Source organism: Vombatus ursinus, unplaced genomic scaffold (genome assembly GCF_900497805.2).
Source record: "Vombatus ursinus unplaced genomic scaffold, bare-nosed wombat genome assembly UNPS02014772.1, whole genome shotgun sequence".
NCBI classification, from domain to species: Eukaryota; Metazoa; Chordata; class Mammalia; order Diprotodontia; family Vombatidae; genus Vombatus; species Vombatus ursinus.
In genome coordinates, this window is record NW_020954550.1 from 24,003,211 (window position 1) to 24,021,766 (window position 18,556).

Below are 18,556 nucleotides of genomic sequence, written 5' to 3' on the forward strand. Positions count from 1 at the left end.
TCACTGAATTAGAAATTGAAGAAGGAAATTATTATAAAAATGACATATTATAGTCACAGAGATCCTCTTCTCATATTCACTAAATATAACTATACATGGTAACTAAATATAATAATAATGATAGCTTAAGGACAGTGAATAATCTTCATTTCTTCCTTCCTTCTTTCCTCCCCCCCTTTCTTTTTCTTCCCTCATGGCCTTAACCCTCCCTTCAATCAGTATGGGATCCTTGACTTTACTTCTTTTCAAGAACAATCTGCCTGTCTCAGTTTTCCCCACATTAGGGATTACAAGCATGTGCCATCACATACAGTGTAAGCCACTTTTTAGAGATTAGATTTTTACAATGGCCTTCTGAAGCTAAATGCTTGTTAATTAAAAAAAAAAGAAAAGAAATCCTAAAGGTACCTAAAAATCCTAATACTAGTTTAAGCTATTATAGCTTAAAACTACACTAAGACTTTTGGATCACCCTGTATATACATGCTATATACACAAACATATATAGATACACACACACACACACATACATATATACATATATACTTGTTGGTAAATAAAAGTTATATATGTAAATTGGGGCAGCTAGGTGGCACAGTGGGTAGAATGTTATGCCTGGAGTCAGGAAGATGAGTCTTTCTGAGTTCAGATCTGGCCTCAGACAGGTATTAGCTGGGCAAGTCACTTAACCTTGTTAGCCTCAGTTTCCTCATCTGTAAAATGAGCTGGAGAAGGAAATAGCAAACCACTCCAGGGTCTTTGCCAAGAAAACTCCAAATTGGGTCACAAAGAGTCAGACATGACTAAAAATGACAGAACAATATCGATACGTAAATTATGTATATATGCATATGTACATATATGTAATTTTTTGTTTTTTGTGTGTATATGTATATGTGTATATATGTATGTGTGTGTATATATATGTATGTGTATATATATAATGTATATACAAACTCTATACACACACAAATCTATTATACACATGCATATTGCCACTTGGACCTGCACAATATTATTGATTTGTTGTTCAAGGGAGAGTTCTGAGGGAAGAGGTTGGGGAAAAAGGAAAGTCACTGAAAAATGACTAGGATATAAAATTAAAAGGGTGTCAATAAACCATTTATGACTGCATGACAAAAAAGAAAGTAAGTGAGGCAGAAGAAGGACCAGTTATTTTCCAAAGTCATCTGGACTGCTTGTCCAGGCTTCAATCTTCTTCCATTTATCCCATCTCTGTGTGATCCTCAGTTGATAGTCAGTCAGTGGAAATTCTGTATATGAAACAACTGCCCAGTAATGTCACCTTAGTTAACAGAGTGACCAATAACCATTCAACAGTGCTAGCTCCAAACACAAAGACATATTCCACCAAGAACACAAGAGAAAAACAAATTTTCATGAGTCAGCTTTTTCTGTTCCAAAATTACTCTCTAAGACTTTTAGGGACTTTGCATCTGGAAGAGTGTTGACCATACCCAGGGGGACCAAGAGTATTTTACTTGCTAGTTAAAGATAAAGATGTTGGAAGAGTCCAGGAATCTCATCTATATGGGTTTCTTATGCAGAAAATGATCTATCTTAAAATCATGTACCAGAACATTAAGGATGCACCTGACCTTTCTAGTAAACTTGGAGTTGACTGCTGAGGGGGGAAATGTGACAACCTTAGAAATCTACAATTTCTACTGCATGTAACCAAAGATGATATGATAACTGCCCATTAAACTCCTTGCAGAGTAATATTAACATTAGCATTAATATTAACCTGACCTTGCTTCAATATATCCTTGCCACATAGAAATTTGATGTCTGGGGAACATTTAAGTACAATAATTGGGTTACCCAATATTAAACAGAGACCCAAACTCACTTGGAAATGTTTGCTTTTATTTAAAAAACAGAATTCTCAAGTGTCTCTCTGCTTTCTGATTTTATCCAGGATAAGAAAGGAAAATACTCAAATGTGGCAAGATTTCTAACACAACCAAAGCCAAGAAACACTGGAAAACACAGTCCTGAGATTTCTGGTTTAATTTCCAGAACAAAGAAATCTATTGTCAGTTTATATCAGCTCTAATATTTAGGTGCCTTGATAAACTAAACTTGTCAAGTCTTGGAGGTTCACTCGTCCCCACATGTGACGCTCCAACTTTGGACTACTCTTTATAGTACAGCCTTTCTCCTCTCCTACCCTCCCTCCCCTGTCCCTCCTTTCTTTTCCTCCCTCCTCTCTGTCTCTGTCTCTGTCTCTGTCTCTCTCCTCCCTCCCTCCCTCTCTTTTTCTTTCTGAGCCTCCAAATCATTCCCAAAGGAAGAATTTGCAAATATTTGGACTTTTCTTCCATAATTTCACATCATTTTGTTCTCAGAGTGCTTATTTATATTTGTATTTGAGTCACTCTGGATGGAAGGAAACATAGAAGAGACATTTAGCTATTTTTTTTCCACAATGAGCTAGATCATATTTTCTTTATGACTGTGGCTTTTTTTTTAAGGACACATGACTTTTGTAAGATTGTCATAAAAACCTTATGTATGATTTTAAGTGCCCAGTCCCAGAAAATATATATGCATATTCTACATTTTTGCATGCATATGTATGCCATTGTGTGTATGTATGTATGTATTGCATTGTGTAGGGGGTACAATTTGCAAAGATTATCAACCTTTCTCTGCTGGCATCAAATTTGTTGTTTAACATTTGGCATAGATACTCTCAAAAGAACATGTCTATGAATATATGATAAAGATTAATTAAAACTCTATTGGTTTAAATTTCATGGGAGTATTCCACAATTCTGTTTGATGTACAAAGTTGGCTTTAACTCTGCCCATTTATTCAAGTGCTACCTTTTTCTCTTCTTACACCCTCACTTCTTTCAAGTCTTTTCATAGTGGTTAGGGATGAGAAACTTAAGCATTTGCCTATAGACAGTATCCTGGCTAAAGCCAGGAACTTTAAATCTAATTTACTTTAGACCCTGTGGACATGGATTGTTATATGTAAATGGTTGCTAATTGAAATTTCAGCAAATCCTGCTAACTTTTTCTTTTACAATTGTCTTTTACATCTATTCTTCCTTTTCTTCTAGGTAACACAGTGGATGAATTGCTGGACCTGGAAATAGAAAGACTTGAGTTCAAATTTGGCTTTGGAAACTTACTAGCTGTATGACCCTGGGGAAGTCACTTCTGTTTGCTTCGGTTTCCTCAACTGTAAAATGAGCATAATAACAAAATTTACCTCACAGGGTTGATGTAAGGATCAAATGAGATCATATTTATAAAATGTTTAGCACAGTGCCTGGCACATAGTAGGTACAGTATAAATGCTTACTCTCCCTGTCTGTTGTTACCAGGTGAGGGGAGGTGTCATGGTTTCATGATTTCAACAGCTGCCTAAAAAATTAGGAGAAGCCCTCATGGAAAATGCCAGAGTGATTTACTAAGGGATTCTTCAGGGGAGATACAAAGGATCAAAGTTCATCTTTAGACCCAGAAGGTATGTTCACCTAAGGAACTATTCCAGTGACCTCCTAAGTCTGTGCTGTTTGTCCTTTTTGCTAACATGCTACTACTACTACTACTACTACCACCACCACCACCACCACCACTACTACTACAACCACTACTGCTACTATTACTACTACTATAGTGCCACTAGCTAACATTTATATAGCACTTACAAATATTATCTCATTTGATCTTCACAACAACCCCGGGAATTAGGTTCTATCAGTACCCCCATCTTACAGATAGGGAAACTGAAGCAAACAGAGGTTAAGTGACTTACCCAGGGTCAAACAGCTACTAGTGTCTGAAGCTGGATTTGAATTCAAGTTTTCCTGACTCCAGGCTTGGTTAAAATGTGTAATGCCTCTAGGTGATCTGACTTAGTAGAAAGCATAAGAGGTTTCAAACATAATTGAAGAAGTAATCCAGTAGGTAAACCAGGCAAGAGAATCTAAAGAGGATACGGGCAATAAATACCAGTGTCAGGAGGTTGGCAAATGACACAGAGGAGGAAAAAGAGAAGAAACTCTGAACTATTAAGCTACAGACTCTTACCATAGAGAATGGATTTGGACCTCTTGTTTAAGAAAGATGCAGGATGATGCTGTTCTCCATAGAAGAATCAGGAAGATTCCCAGATGCTAACAGGTGTGAAGAATTCTGTGGCCAGCCCCAAGAAGGAAAAGATACTTACTGGCAACTGATGACTACATGGCAGAGATGTAATTAGGATGGATTCACTAGGGTTTTACCCCAAGGCAGAAAATTTAGAGGGCCCCCAGTTTGGAGCATCCTGACACCACTTGCAACCCTTAGCAATGCAGAAATGATAGAGCTTGGTACCTAGTTAGCAAGATTGGAAATAATCTACCAGCTCCTCTCCCTACTCTGTCCTCTCCCCTACAGGCACACATGACACATTTCCCAGGGGATCTGTCTCCTTCTATTCAACTGAAGACATGCATATGCTGTTCTCCCTAGACGTGGTTCATTATACTTCCCTAGGAAGAAAAAAATTTCTAGTTATGACTCTGCCTCCTGAAGAAGGTCATAATAACAGATCTATGTAGGTCTAGAAGGCTATATTGGCTTTCTGAAACATGTATTTGAGACATAGTTAAAAAACCTATCAAGACTACCTATTGATTGCTACCCAATTCTGTGTATTTACATACATACACACATACACATGTACATATATGTGTGTATATATATATGTACACACACACACATACATATAAATTATACCTACCAAATAAACAGGAGGAAGCTAAGCAGCTCAGTGGATAGATAGAATGCTGGGCCTGGAGTCAGGAAGACTTGAGTTCAAATTCGGCCTTAGACATTTACTAGCTATGTGATTCTGGGCAAGTCATTTAATCTCTGTTTGCCTTAATTCACTGGAGAATGAAATAGCAAACCACTCAGTATCTTTGCCAAGAAAATTCCACGGACAGTATGGTCCATGAAGAGTCAGATACAACTGAACAACAACAATGAAATAAACACGGAATGAATTTCTGATGACTTTGAAATCTTGGGCAGGAAATTGAAGGACTTGGGGGCCATAGATACCATTTTAGTTTCTTCTTCCTTTCCAGGTTATACCTTTGGAAAAGGAGGGAAGATATGGGAAAAGAATAGTTGGCTATATAGATGGTGTTGAAGAACAGGATTTATTTTTTTGGACCTTGGCTTGTGATACCAGAATGATGGACTTCTGGCAGGGAAGGAGTTCATCTCATGAGTACTGGAAAGAATGTGCTTGGCAGACAACTCAATGACCTGAGCAAGAGGGCTTTAGTAGAATGTCAATCAAAGCCAGTATCAAAAATGACACAAAAGAGGAGAGTCAGCACTGCTGTAGCTCTACAAAAGGCATGAAGTCCTTCCTAGAGAAGGGTGAAAAGCCCACCAGACTCTGCTGTGGTCAGGAATAATAACAAACTGGAGCAGGTTCAGATGAGGGAGGTAAGATAATGAAAGAATTGGAAACCAACATCATATGAGGAACAGACAAAAAAAAAACTGGGGATGTTTTGCTTATAAAATAAGACAGGAAAGATATGATTCTACTTTCTAATATTTGAAGAGACTAATTCAGAAGGGGAGGAAACCTAATCTCTGCAATTCTAAAAGGCAGAATTAAAGACAATATATGGAAGTTAAAGGGAGGCAGATGTTGCATTAGTTTAAAGAAGCAATTACTATTTTTTGATTGAGTCTATGATTTCATTAAGTATACAAAAGTTCTTTAAGGAAACTCTCTCTACCAACACAGATCATAAATGTTTTGCAGTTTAGAGTGTGAGTGTTGCTTGAGCTCTTAGAGGTTAAGTAACTTGTCCAAGTTCACAGATTCAGTATAAATGAAAGGTGGGACTTGAACCTAGGATTTCCTAACTGTGAGATTGGCTTTCTGTGATTATTTTTAGATAGAATGGTTGGCTTCATAAGCTCCCCATCAATGGAATTTGTAGCCTTGGACTTTTGGGGCTCTTGTACAGGAACCCCTTTGGTGGGAGATTGGAAATTCTCACTCCAAAATTCCATATTCTTATGATTTTTTACCTTTATTTAGTCTCTTTCTTCTATCTGCCTCACATATTATTACTAGAGTATTCTTTCTTCAAAAAAAAGTGCTCTGATTGTGTTACTTAAACTGTGTGCTCAAAAAATGTGTACCATTTTCCACCATCTGTTGAATAAAGTCCAAACTCCGTAAGTTATTATTCAAGGCTCCCTAGTCTTGCCCCAATCTACCTTATCTGAACCAATTACCTTCAGGCACCCTATGCTTTGTCCTACTCCTCAAACACAACTGTCTTTTTTTGCCTCATGTTTTCATTAAATCTCTTTCTTCCACATAAAGGACCCTTCCCCCCTACTTCCTTCTGCATTCTCTCACTACGAGAAGCAGTCCACACTTGCAAGTCTTTTATTCTTGTTCTTATTCTGTCATTCTCTGGCTGTACCCCATGCCTGGAATACTTTCCCTTCTCTGCTCCAACTACTGACCTCACTGGCTTCACTTAAGTCCCAAATAAAATCCCACCTTCTACAGGAAATCTTCCCTTCTTAATTCCAGTGCTCTCTCTTTGTTTTATTTCCTATTTGTCCCATATATAGCTTACTTTGTATATTTTTTTTGCATCTTGTCTCCTCCATTAGATTATAAGCTCCTTGTGTGCAGGCACTGCCTCTTGCCTTTTTTTGTATCCCCAGCACAGTGCCTGGCTCATAATAGACACTTAATAAATGTTTATTGAATTATTTTTATTTTTACTACAGAGAGCCTTTCTTGATCAACTGTGCTGTAAATGATTTCTCTAGTCCTTTGAGTACTGACTGTACTCCTCTTTCCTGTTATCATAAATATTCTTTCCCAGCTAGTTTTGTCCTATTAATTAATTTTTTTTCAACCTCTTAAGTTTTCAGGTAAATTGGAAAGGCAAATGTGGTCAAGTTGAAAGAACACTGGATTTAGATTCAGAGAAACTGGATTCAAATCCTAACTCTCCCACAACTATGTATATGACCTTGATCAAGACACATCACATTTCTGGGCCTTAATTTCCCCTTATATAAAATAAGGAGGTTCAACTAGAATAATTCCTAAGGAAGGGGTTGTTGACCTTTTTTGTGTCATTAACCTGTCTGGCAGTCTGTAGAAGCCTAAGGACCCCTTCTTCAAATAATGTACTTAAATGTACTTGTTGTTGTTTAGTTGTTTTCAGTTGTGTCCATTTGGGTTCCACTCTTCAGGACCCCTTTTAGGACTTTCTTGGCAAAATTACTGGAGTGGTTTGCCATTTCCTTCTCCAGCTCATTTTACAGATGATGAAACTAAGGCAAACAGGGTTAAGTGACTTGCCCAAGGTCACAAAGTAGTAAGTATCTGAGGGTGGATTTGAACTGGGGACTTCTTAACTCCAGGCCTGATATTCTATCCACCTCACCACCTACCTGCCCTATTTAAATGCAGAAAATACTACAAAGGAAAATATTATATTAAACTAAAATTTTCAAAATATTTTTTAAAATATAAGTTCATAGACCCATTGGCATCTTTTCATATCTTGTGGGCCCTAGGTGAATAATCCCTGCTCTGTCATCTTCTCCAGCTCTGAATCCATGATAGAAAGAAATGAGTGGGTTTCTCTTTACTTGGGGTCTTCCATGAAAAAGTAGATGGTTGTTTGTCATGTGTGATGTAAAACAGTGGTGTCAAAGTCAAACAGAAATGGGAGCCACTAAATTGTACATAAGGATACCCTTATGTACAGCCCCGCAGGCTGCCTATTGACTTAGTTTTAAAATGTAATATTATCTATATTTTATCAATTTTTATTTATTTTGTTAAGTAATTTCCAATTACATTTTAATATGGTTTGGACAGCACTCAGGAGTATTGTGGGTTGCATGCAAACCCCAGGCTGTGTGTTGGACACTTCTATTGTTGAGGGTTTTTTATCTTGTTTGGGAACAACTTGGACCAAGTGGTTTTTAAAATTTTTTATTTTTTATTTTTGGCTAGGCTTGGGTTAAGGGACTTGTCCAGGGTCACACAGCCAGTAAGTTTTATGTGTCTGAGGCCGGATTTGAACTCAGGTCCTCCTGACTTCAGAGCTAGTACTCTATCCACTGTGCCACCTAGCTGCCCCCTAATTTTTTTTATTTTTATTATAGAATAAAACAAGCATTTCCATAACATAGTACAATAAAAAATGATTAAACTGCAAATCTAGTAAGCACAACTTGCCATTCCTTTCAAATATATAATAAAATTATTATATACATTTATTTTTTTTCCTTTTTTTCTTCCCTCCCCCAACCTCAAGTGGCTTTTGAAGTCCTTTTCAAGTCTGAGATTCTCTGATCCTGGGAGTTCTGTACAGATTCCTGTGAATTCTTTCCATTCAGTTCTAGAAATCACAAGACAAACATCCTAAACTCACTGCTAGGTCTCCTAGGATAATAGCTTACAAGATTGTGGTTTGTCCTTCGTTCTTGAAGAGGACCATGACATCAGGAAGATGATGCCACGACTTGCAAGTGAATTGGATTTAAGTGAGGGAGGACTGTGCAAGGTCACCAGCCTCACTTTCTTCTCCAGAGCCATCTGGGTCCGGTGGCAAGATAAAGATCAGGATGACTAGCTTACAAGATAGTGGGGGACAGAACTACGTACAATCAGTGTTCTAGGAGTTCTGAGGTTAGAAAGCTCACTGAGGGCTGAGAGTGGGATGCTTAGGGAAGTTTTCACTGAGGAGATGAGGCTCAAAGTAAACCTTGAAGGTTGAATTGGATTTGAACATATGAAAAGGGAACACGAGCAAGGACATGGAAGCTTTCTATGAAGGGAAAGCAGAATGGAAGCAAAAAAGCATGAAGTACATTTTGGAGACTGAGTAGACATTCCTGGCTGTAGTGCAGGGTTTAGGAAGATAGAGATAAGATAGATTAAGGTCAAATGGTGGAGAGCCTTGAATGCCTTGCTAAGGAGTGCTATTGGGCACAATATTATATCATCTGTATAATGTGTACTGACTCAAATATTGGCTCAATAAGTTTTTCAAAGACTTTAAGTGAGTTCCATTATTTTTCATAGTGATATTACAAGCCAGAGACAGGCATTCTGCTCCAAACCCCACCAAGTCACCCAGCTCTTTTCTGAAAGAGATACTTTTTCTTCTTGACAGCACAATTTAAATGGGAATTTAGTTCAGTATTATTTTTTTTTGTCTGACAGCAAGATACCAACATTCTTTAGGGGAATGTGGTTCTGTTTATTTGGAGTATCCCTATATACTTTTCACTTCATTCATTCATTCATTCAGTCAGTCAATCAGTCAGTCAGTCACAAATGGTGGGACTTAAGTTGGGCCTTAAAGATGATTTAGGGTCTGAAAAGAGAAAGGGGAGGGGAGAGATAAACCTTTATATAATGCCTCCTATATGCCCAGTACCATGCTATGTGCTTTATAAACATTCTGTCATTTGATCCTTACAACAACCCAGAGGTAGGTGCTATTGTTACATTTTTTTATAGTTAAAGAAACTGAGGTAGAGGTTAAGTGACTTGCTCAGGGTCACACAGCTAGTAAGTGTCTGAGGCCAGATTTGAACTCAGAGTTTCTTGACTCCAGGCCCACTGGACTCTATCCACTGTTTTACCAGCTCCCTTAAGAAGGGAGAGTGATTAGATTTGATCATTCCCTTCTCTGAACCTTGAATGTTTTTGGTAGCATTTACCATTTTTTACTCTGTACAGAAGTTATTATTTTATCCCTCTACTAAATTATAAACTCCTTGAAAGGAGAGATTATGTTTCATTTATCTTTGTATTCCTGATAAACAATACTTTGCACTTGGTAGACACTATATACATATTTTCTAAAAATTGAATTTCACCAATTTCCAAGCAAAAAGGACAAAAGAAAGGAAGACAAAGGTGAGAATGATTATGTAGATGAATGATTAGATGGAATTATGAGAACAGTATGACTAAAGGAGTTGACTTCAAGGAAATAGTGAGAAAAATTGCTGGATAAATAAAGTTCTATAGATTATAGAATGTAACCCAAACTTCTTTATCATTCAAGCAATCATTTATTAAGTGCGTCCTATAGGCCACCACTTTGTGTTACTATTTAGCCTAGAACTGCTATTTGGCTGACCTTAAAAAAAATAGCAATTTCAGGGGGCTCAGAAAACAGTGGAAAGACCCATGATAAGCATCAGTAGGCTGTAACATACTACTAGTGATAACTTGCATGAAGAAGTGGTTTAAGATACATCATCAAGGACATGTATGTTGAAAAAAGGTGTGCCAGTTAGATAGCAAGAGAAAGGAATAGTGGATGGTTAGCTCAAGTGTTGCACTGGTATCCATAAAATACTAAAAGGCCTAAAGGAAGGCCTCCAACATGTCAGATAGGTCCTTGATAAATGGCTTTTTTTTTTAAGGAAATAGGAGTTTCAAAAGATGAGAAGACATTTATGATTTATACCAGTGGAGGTGGTAATCCCCAATCAAAGCATCAAAGTATTAGTAGGGTGAAAGTTAACTATGGAGAACCTTGAAAGCCATTCTCTAGGAAACAAACTCAGCTGGGACAATTCACATAAGCAGTCAGCTGTAGGTTAAAATACTCCATCACCTCTACTCCTTTCATGTTATATGTGAGCATGATTCTCAATCTAGGGCCAACACAAACATTTGTGAATGTGCAGATTCCCTGCGATAAAGACCTAATGGGGTAGAGACCTTGGTCTCAAGCACCATGACTCCACTGTCCTTCCCAGGTTCTATTAACTTCTGCTAATCGACTCATTTTAACTGATAACTGTACTAGCCCATTTGATCCAAGATATACCAATCTCTGCCACATTATTCGGATCTCCTGAATACTCCAAAGGCAATGCAATATAATCAATCACAACTTGATTCAGCTGTTCTCTGAAGCTCTGGTTTCATTTCCCTCCCAACCCTGTTCCTAACCTTCCAGACTTCAAGATCACACCTCTACCACTGCCTCATTCCAGAATTTCTCTCAGTGCTTTGGGTTCCTCATCCTGGAACATCCTATCACCCTGTGGTTTGCTTTTCATGGAATATCCCTCCTAGTGGCCCATCCCTCTTTTCCAATTGATGAGTTCCTCCTGGAGCCTCCATTTTGTGAAGGGTCCCAGGCTAGTTTGCCTTCATTCCCCTCCTAGAATGTTCCTAACTTTCTAGATAATGCCGTGTTCCCCTTCCTTTCAATTTCCTTTTTGGTTGTTGTTGTGGTGTCTTTCCCCAATAGAATGTAAGCTTCTTAAGGGCAGGAATTTACTTTATCTCTGTTTGTATTTCTATTCCCTGTGTTTAGCAGAGTGCCAGGCACATAATAGATACTTAATACTTATTTGTTTCCTTCCTTCCCTGGTACAGTATAAGTCTCAAGTGAGCTCTTTGCTGGGCAAGGTGCCACATGAATTCTCTTCCATCTCTAAGCCCTTCAGAACTCCATGCTCCTTCCCACAGCTACAGACAGGCCAAGGAATGTAGATTTAAAATAGCAGAAAAGGGAAGCCATTGACTATTTTTGAGCAGACAAATGACCCACTGAAAGTGTTTGGCTAAAGCATGAATGATGGATTCAAAGTGGCTGGAGGCAGGGAAGCCAGTAAGGAAGCAGCAGTACTAATCTGTTTATAAGGTGGTGAGGGCCTTGACTAGGGTGGTGACAGAGAGAGAGACAAAGCACAGAGATTGTGGCTGAATAGAGAGCTATATGCCAGAACTAAGTAATCAACCCAATACATCTAGTATCCATCGAAAGACTGATGGGAGAAGATTAATATATAAGTCTCTAATTAAGTCATTCCCTCAAGTCTCCATGATGCAGCCCTGAAGTGGCTCTGTACCTTTAAATTCAATCTCCTTACCCCGACCCTGGCCTAACCCCTTCCAGGAAAGGTTTAATGTTCAATAGCTGCCTGAAGACTCTGGTATGCTTTTGGTCGATAACAGTGCACCGACCGCCAATATTAAGTGAAAAGTTTAGCAATTATCTGGTGAATTCATGTTTAAAGCCAAACTGGATCATTCAGGACCCCAGGTAATTGTTTTTGGCTTGGAGGATCTCAATTGGCTGTCTACACAGACCAAAGACAACAGAAGATAATAGGCTTTTTGACAAGGGACTATCGTTGGCAGAATTAAATGAAGTTATGTTCGGAGAATGCACGAAGTCCCAAAAGTTCCAGCTGGGATGAAAAGGAAGACGGATGTACAACATGTATTTGGGAGAGCTGTGGGTATATGGGGAGGGGTAGTTTTGTATACACATGCAGAAAACCCAAACTTTTTCTTTAAATGTAAGTTAAATGTTGTGTAAATCTAGTTCATATAGAAGTAAGTATTTTATTGTTTTTCAACCCTGAATTCAACTCTGAATCATCTGGGTTGGTTGTGTCTCTAGACCAAATTCACCACTCTTTGTTTTAATTGGTTGTTAGGTGGAGAGGCACTCAGACACTTCTCTTTGCCCTGGGACTGAGTTTCATTTACACCCATTCTCTGTTCCTTCATCTCCATCCTATTCAGTAAAAGACTTCATGGCCCACTCTCACAGTGAGCAGAGTTATTATTTATTATTTGATGGAATCATTCCACTGTGAAACCAAATTATTTTAATTGGCTTAAAAAAATACTAAATACTCAGAGGGAAGTATGCAACCCCTGGCCTTGTTTGTGTTTGAGACATCATACTGCTCATACTTTCTGGTGAGAATCTTTGACCCGTCTCTGAAGAAAGGCCAAATATAAATAAATTCATAGTGTGCAGACCAAGTTTTTGCCAACATATATTATATGTCATATAGGCCCTTGTTATATAACTTTCTCCTTCAGGTCTTACAAAGTCCCTGTTTGTTGATGTTCAGGGTGTGTTCAGAAAGCGTATTTTTGATTTATCCTCCTCACCTAGGCAAAGTGCCCTGGTCATTAGTGGGTCTGGTTTATGCTTCGTGGTTTATTTTTTGTGGTTGTATATTTCCTACTTTTTGTTCATGTGCCCTTGGACTTCTTAAGAAAAGCTGAACAGCTCATTTTTATAAATCAATAAATAAGTAAGTAATACAGCACAGATCAAAGGCCATGGCAGCTGCACCATGGAGGGAATTATATTGTCCCAGGCACTTATACATTCATAATGATGATATCTTTGGACCCAAGGCTTAACCCATTTTTCATTAGAACTATTAGATCGGGTACAAAGGCTTCCATTACAAAGACTGGAGCAAAGATGATTAAAATTCAACAGGTCTCTTTTTCAAGCTTCAGTATTTAGCACTAACACTATCCTCCTTTGGATGAATGTTTTTTATAAACCCATATTTCCCTGTTTGTGTTCCAAGCACCACTAAATTAACACCCCTTACCCTTCAGAGGAGGAACTGCAGAATCCTAGGATTCCCGAGATTGCAGATTCTCTAGAGGCAGGTAGAAAAAGAGGTAAGCCAAAGACTTGTGTCCAAGGATTAGTAATATAGATGGTTCTCAGCAGATTTACATCCACCCGCCCACATTTGCAAACCAATACTTTGGAATTGCAGGCCCCAGAACAGGGGGCTGCCTTCTTCAGCCTGGCCTCTTTAAGTTGAGGCTCCGTACCACTAGAAATCTAAAGAGCAGCCCATCACAGCATCAGGGTCCAGTGGAAAACATATCAAATTTAGAGACCTGAGTTTGAATTCTAGCTCTGCTACTTACTACCCAAGTAATTCACTCAGTCACTCTGGGTCTCAGAATCTTCATATTTAAAATAGGGGTGGGGAAGAGAAAAAGTAGACGGCTTCTTATTTATGATTGTATCATTGTACGGTAGCATTTCTTGTCAATTTTTTATACACCATATACTTTGAATTGCCTAAATTCCAGAGCAGGTATGTAGGGGTTAGGGGGAAAAGAGAAGGGTAGTTGGAGGGGGAGACACAGTGAGAAAGAGAAAGAGAGAGGAGAAGAGGGAAAGAGGAGAGGAGAGGAGGAGAGGTGAAGGAAGGGGAAGGGAGAGTGTTCAGTATATTATTTAGATAAAGCAACTGGTTATTTTGGTCCACTGACATCGCATATTGATCAAAAGAAGTTTACTCCTTTTAGAGTTTTTCATAAATGGTCCTGTGTAATGCATTGTTCACTGTAGTAATACTGATAATAAGTTTACACTGACCTTAACTTTATGATGGACTGCTGTTGTTGTGGATAGCTGGCCACTCTTTACTGCTTTGTTCTGATGTCTCCTGAATAATTTTCAGATGTCACAAGAACAGAGTCTGACCTAAGTGAAATTTTAAAGAAAGTGAATTTTGCCTTCATCTTCTTTCTACTTCTCTCTTAACCTGACTCCTGCTGCCCACCGTTCTCAGCGCAGCACCTTTTCCAAGGCTGCCTTAGGCTCGCACTGCTCGATGTTTCCAGGCTTTCCTGATCTCACTCCCATCCGAATTATTATGTCCCCTGTGCCATTCCTCTAGGGACTCTCTGTTCACTAGTTGATCTGAAAAATGAATACATGTTAATGGGTTAATGTGTTACAATAGGGACCTGAAAACAATGCCTGAAACTAATGAATTAATTAAAATTCTGGGAATAACAGGCATTGTGGCAGGCATTTCTGGGCAGTTAAATATTTTTGGTTCCCATCAATTCACACTATATTTATTATGCTTACATGTAGAGCCAGACCTACAAACTAACATTTTTCTTTCACGTCAAAATTAAGTGCATATAAAAAATTGGAACATACAGAAGAAATTAGCATGTCCTCTGCACACAGGATATCAAATAAGTTTGTGGAAAAGTATATATTTTTCAACTATGTCTTGACATTATTTTCTTATTTTTTATTTAAAAGCAACTTGGCTTAATGCATAGGGAGCTGGCCAAGAGTCAAAAAACCCTCAGCCCTGCCACTGCCACAGATTGGTTGTGTGACCCTGGGCAAGTAATTTTACCTCTCAGTGTCTCGCCACTTCTCAGATTATACTGTGGAACATTGGTTGATCTCCACTGGCAGAGAGAGTTTCATTATTGTATGTGTCGTATTCTCTTCCTCTTCCCTTCCTCCAGTAGAATTTAAGTTCCTTAAGGGTTGAGAATTTTTTTTTTTGTTTTTGTCCTTGCATTCTAAGCATCTAGGACAGTACCTGACACAGAGTAGTTGGTTTAAATTTGCTTCTTACATTGAATTGTTGAAGAAAAGATTGCATGATCTTTCCTGATTGATAAGTAAAATTTATAATTCCAGTCAGCATTATTCATTTGTGTTTGTTCATTTCTCATTTTGGCTATGAAAGAACCTTGGAAATTAGGGCCTCTGCTGTTGGAAATTTCTTGGCAGTTAGATATAGTCAAAAAGACCATGTTTTTACTTTTGACGGGCTTTGTGCTGATACTGCAAGTAGTCCAGGTCTCTGTGTTCTGAATCAAGGCCAGGGTTTTTCAACTCCCAGTGATATTGTTTGTTTCTCTGTGTGGAAAGGGAAAAGAAGACAAATAAGTGCTTAGATATGATGCAGATTCATGTTCTCTAGATAGTTTGGGGGAATCTATGGAGTATGATTTGGCTGGCATCTGTGCCCTTCACAGGTAAATTACCAGATTGAGATATTTCAATTCTGAGTTTTCTGATAACAGACTCTGTTCAAGGACCAGAGAGGCAGCAGCCATGCCTCTAATGAGCTCAAAGTAACTCAAAATGGAAAGAATACTGGATGCTAATTCACTAGGTCTCCAAGTCTAGTCCCATTTCTCCTACCTATTGACCATGCGGTCTGGGACCACCATATATTCACCTCACTGAGACTCAGTTTCTTTACCTACAAAATTCAATTTATCAAACATTTATTAAATGACTATGCGCAGAGTTCCATGGTAGGCTCTTGGGAAACTGAAATATGACCACAAACTAGATATTCTATAGGATCTTTTCCAGCTCTAATATGATTTTGTGACTTAAACGCTGTCTACTCTTCAGTCTTTGTTCCAATGACTTGCCTCATTCACTAGGACAATCATTTTGCAATGTAGAAAAATTATCATTCCCATCATGTAAATATGTTGAAATAACTGGGTATGTTTAACCTAGAGAAGACATTGTGCGTGTGTGTATGTGTGTGTGTGTGTGTGGTGGTGAAGAGGAAGAGGAGAATATAATTTCTATCTTCACATATTTAAAGGAATCTAATGTGGAGGAAATATCTGGCTTAGCCCCAGAGGACAGAATCAGGAACAATGATCAGAAGTGGCAAAGAAATCAATTTAGGTTTGATGTCACAAAAAAGTTCTTTTTTTATTGTACTATGTTATGGAAATGTATGTTTCATTCCATAAATTAAAATTTTTAAAATTGAATTAAAAAAAAACCTCATTGTCTTAAACAATGCTCCAAAATTCTAAATTCCATATATATGTAAATCTGCTTTGGAAGAGGAGGTGGGGTTATTTCCCCATAGGCTTTCCTTAAACCAATGAAATTACAAAATGACTAAGAATGTTGTAGCCTCCTTAGCAAAGGAAGAATTAAGAAGGAGCAGAAATCAGGTAATCATGGCAAAGATTCTTATCATCACACGTATTATTTTTCTCCAAAGAGGGAGAGTGTTTCAGTTAGTAGAGCTGCTCCAAAACAAGGAGAATTCTTTTTCTTTTGTAATTTATTTTTAGTTTTCAACATTCACTTCCACAAGATTTTGAGTTCCAAATATTCTTCCCATCTCATCCCTCCTCCTACCCCAAGATGACTTGGATTCTGTATACCCCTTCCCCTAATCTGCCTTCTCTTCTGTCTCTCCCTCACCTTTCTCTTATCTCCTTCCACTTCTATTTTCCTGTAGGGCAGAATAGATTTCTATACCCAATTTCCTGTATTTCTTATTTCCCAGTTGCATGTGAAAACAATTTTTTTAACATGTGTTTTTAGAACTTTGGGTTCCAAATTTTCTCTTTTCCTCCCTCCCCACCCACCCTCATTGAAAAGGCAAGCAACTCAATACAGGTTACACATGTGTAGTCATGCAAAACACTTCCATAGTAGCCATGTTGTGAAAAATTAAGTATATTTCCCTTCATCTTATCATGCCCCGCATTTATTCTATTCTTGCTTTTTGACCCTGTTCCTCCTCAGAAGTGTTTGCTTCTGATTACCCCCTCCCTCAATATGCGCTCCCCTCTATCATCTCCCTGCTCTCTTGTCCCCTTCCCCCCTATTTTCCTGTAGGGTAAGATAGATTTCTATACTCACTTGAAGGTGTGTATTATTCCCTACTTAAGCCAAATCCAAAGAGAATAAGATTCACTCATTCCCTCTCACCTTCCCCTGTTTCCCCTCCACTGTAAAAGCCTTTTCTAGTCTGTTTTATGTGAGATTACCCCATTCTACCTCTCCCTTTCTCCTTCTCCTAGTATAATCCTCTTTCACTCCTTAATTTTATTCTCTAGATATGACCCATTCATCTTCAACTCACCCTGTGCCCTCTATCTATCTATCCATCTATCTATCTATCTATCTATCTATCTATCTATCTATCTATCTATCTATCTACATACATACTTGTAATTTTTCCCCTCCAACTACCCTAATACTGACAAAGGTCTCATGAGTTACAAATATCATCTTTCCATGGAGGAATGTAAACAGTTCAACCTTAATAAGTCTCTTATGATCCCTCCTTCTTGTTTCCTCTTCATGCTTCTCTTGAGTCTTGTATCTGAAAGTCAAATTTTCTATTCAGCTCTGGTTTTTTCCACGGGAATGCTTGAAAGTACCCTATTTCATTGAATGACCATCTTTTCCCCTGAAGGATTGTATTCAGTTTTGCTGGGTAGGTGATTCTTGGTTGTAGTCCTAACTCCTTTGCTCTCCGGGAATATTATATTCCATGCCCTGCGGTCCCTTAATATAGAAGCTGCTAAATCTTGTGTTATCCTGATTGTGTTTCCACAATACTTGAATTGTTTTTTTCTGGCTGCTTGCAATATTTTCTTCTTGATCTGGGAACTCTGGAATTTGGCTACAATATTGCTAGGAGTTTTCCTTTGGGGATTTCTTTCAGGAGGTGATCAGTGGATTCTTTCAATTTCTATTTTGCCCTCTGGTTCTAAAATATCAGGGCAGTTTTTCTTGATAATTTCTTGAAAGATGATGTCTAGGCTCTTTTTTTTGATCACAGATTTCAGGTAGTCCAAAAATTTTAAAATTCTCTCTCCTGGATCTATTTTCAGTTGTTTGTCCAATGAGATATTTCACATTGTTTTCTATTTTTTCATTCTTTAGGTTTTGTTTTACAATGTCTTGATTTCTCATAAAGTCACTAGCTTCCAATTGCTCTATTCTAATTTTTTTATTAGTAAATTTATTTATTTTTAGTTTTCAACATTTACTTCCACAAGATTTTGAGTTCCAAATTTTCACCCCATCTCGCCCCTCCCCCCACCCCAAGATGGTGTGCATTCTGAATACCCCTTCCCCTAGTCTGCCTTCCCTTCTATCTC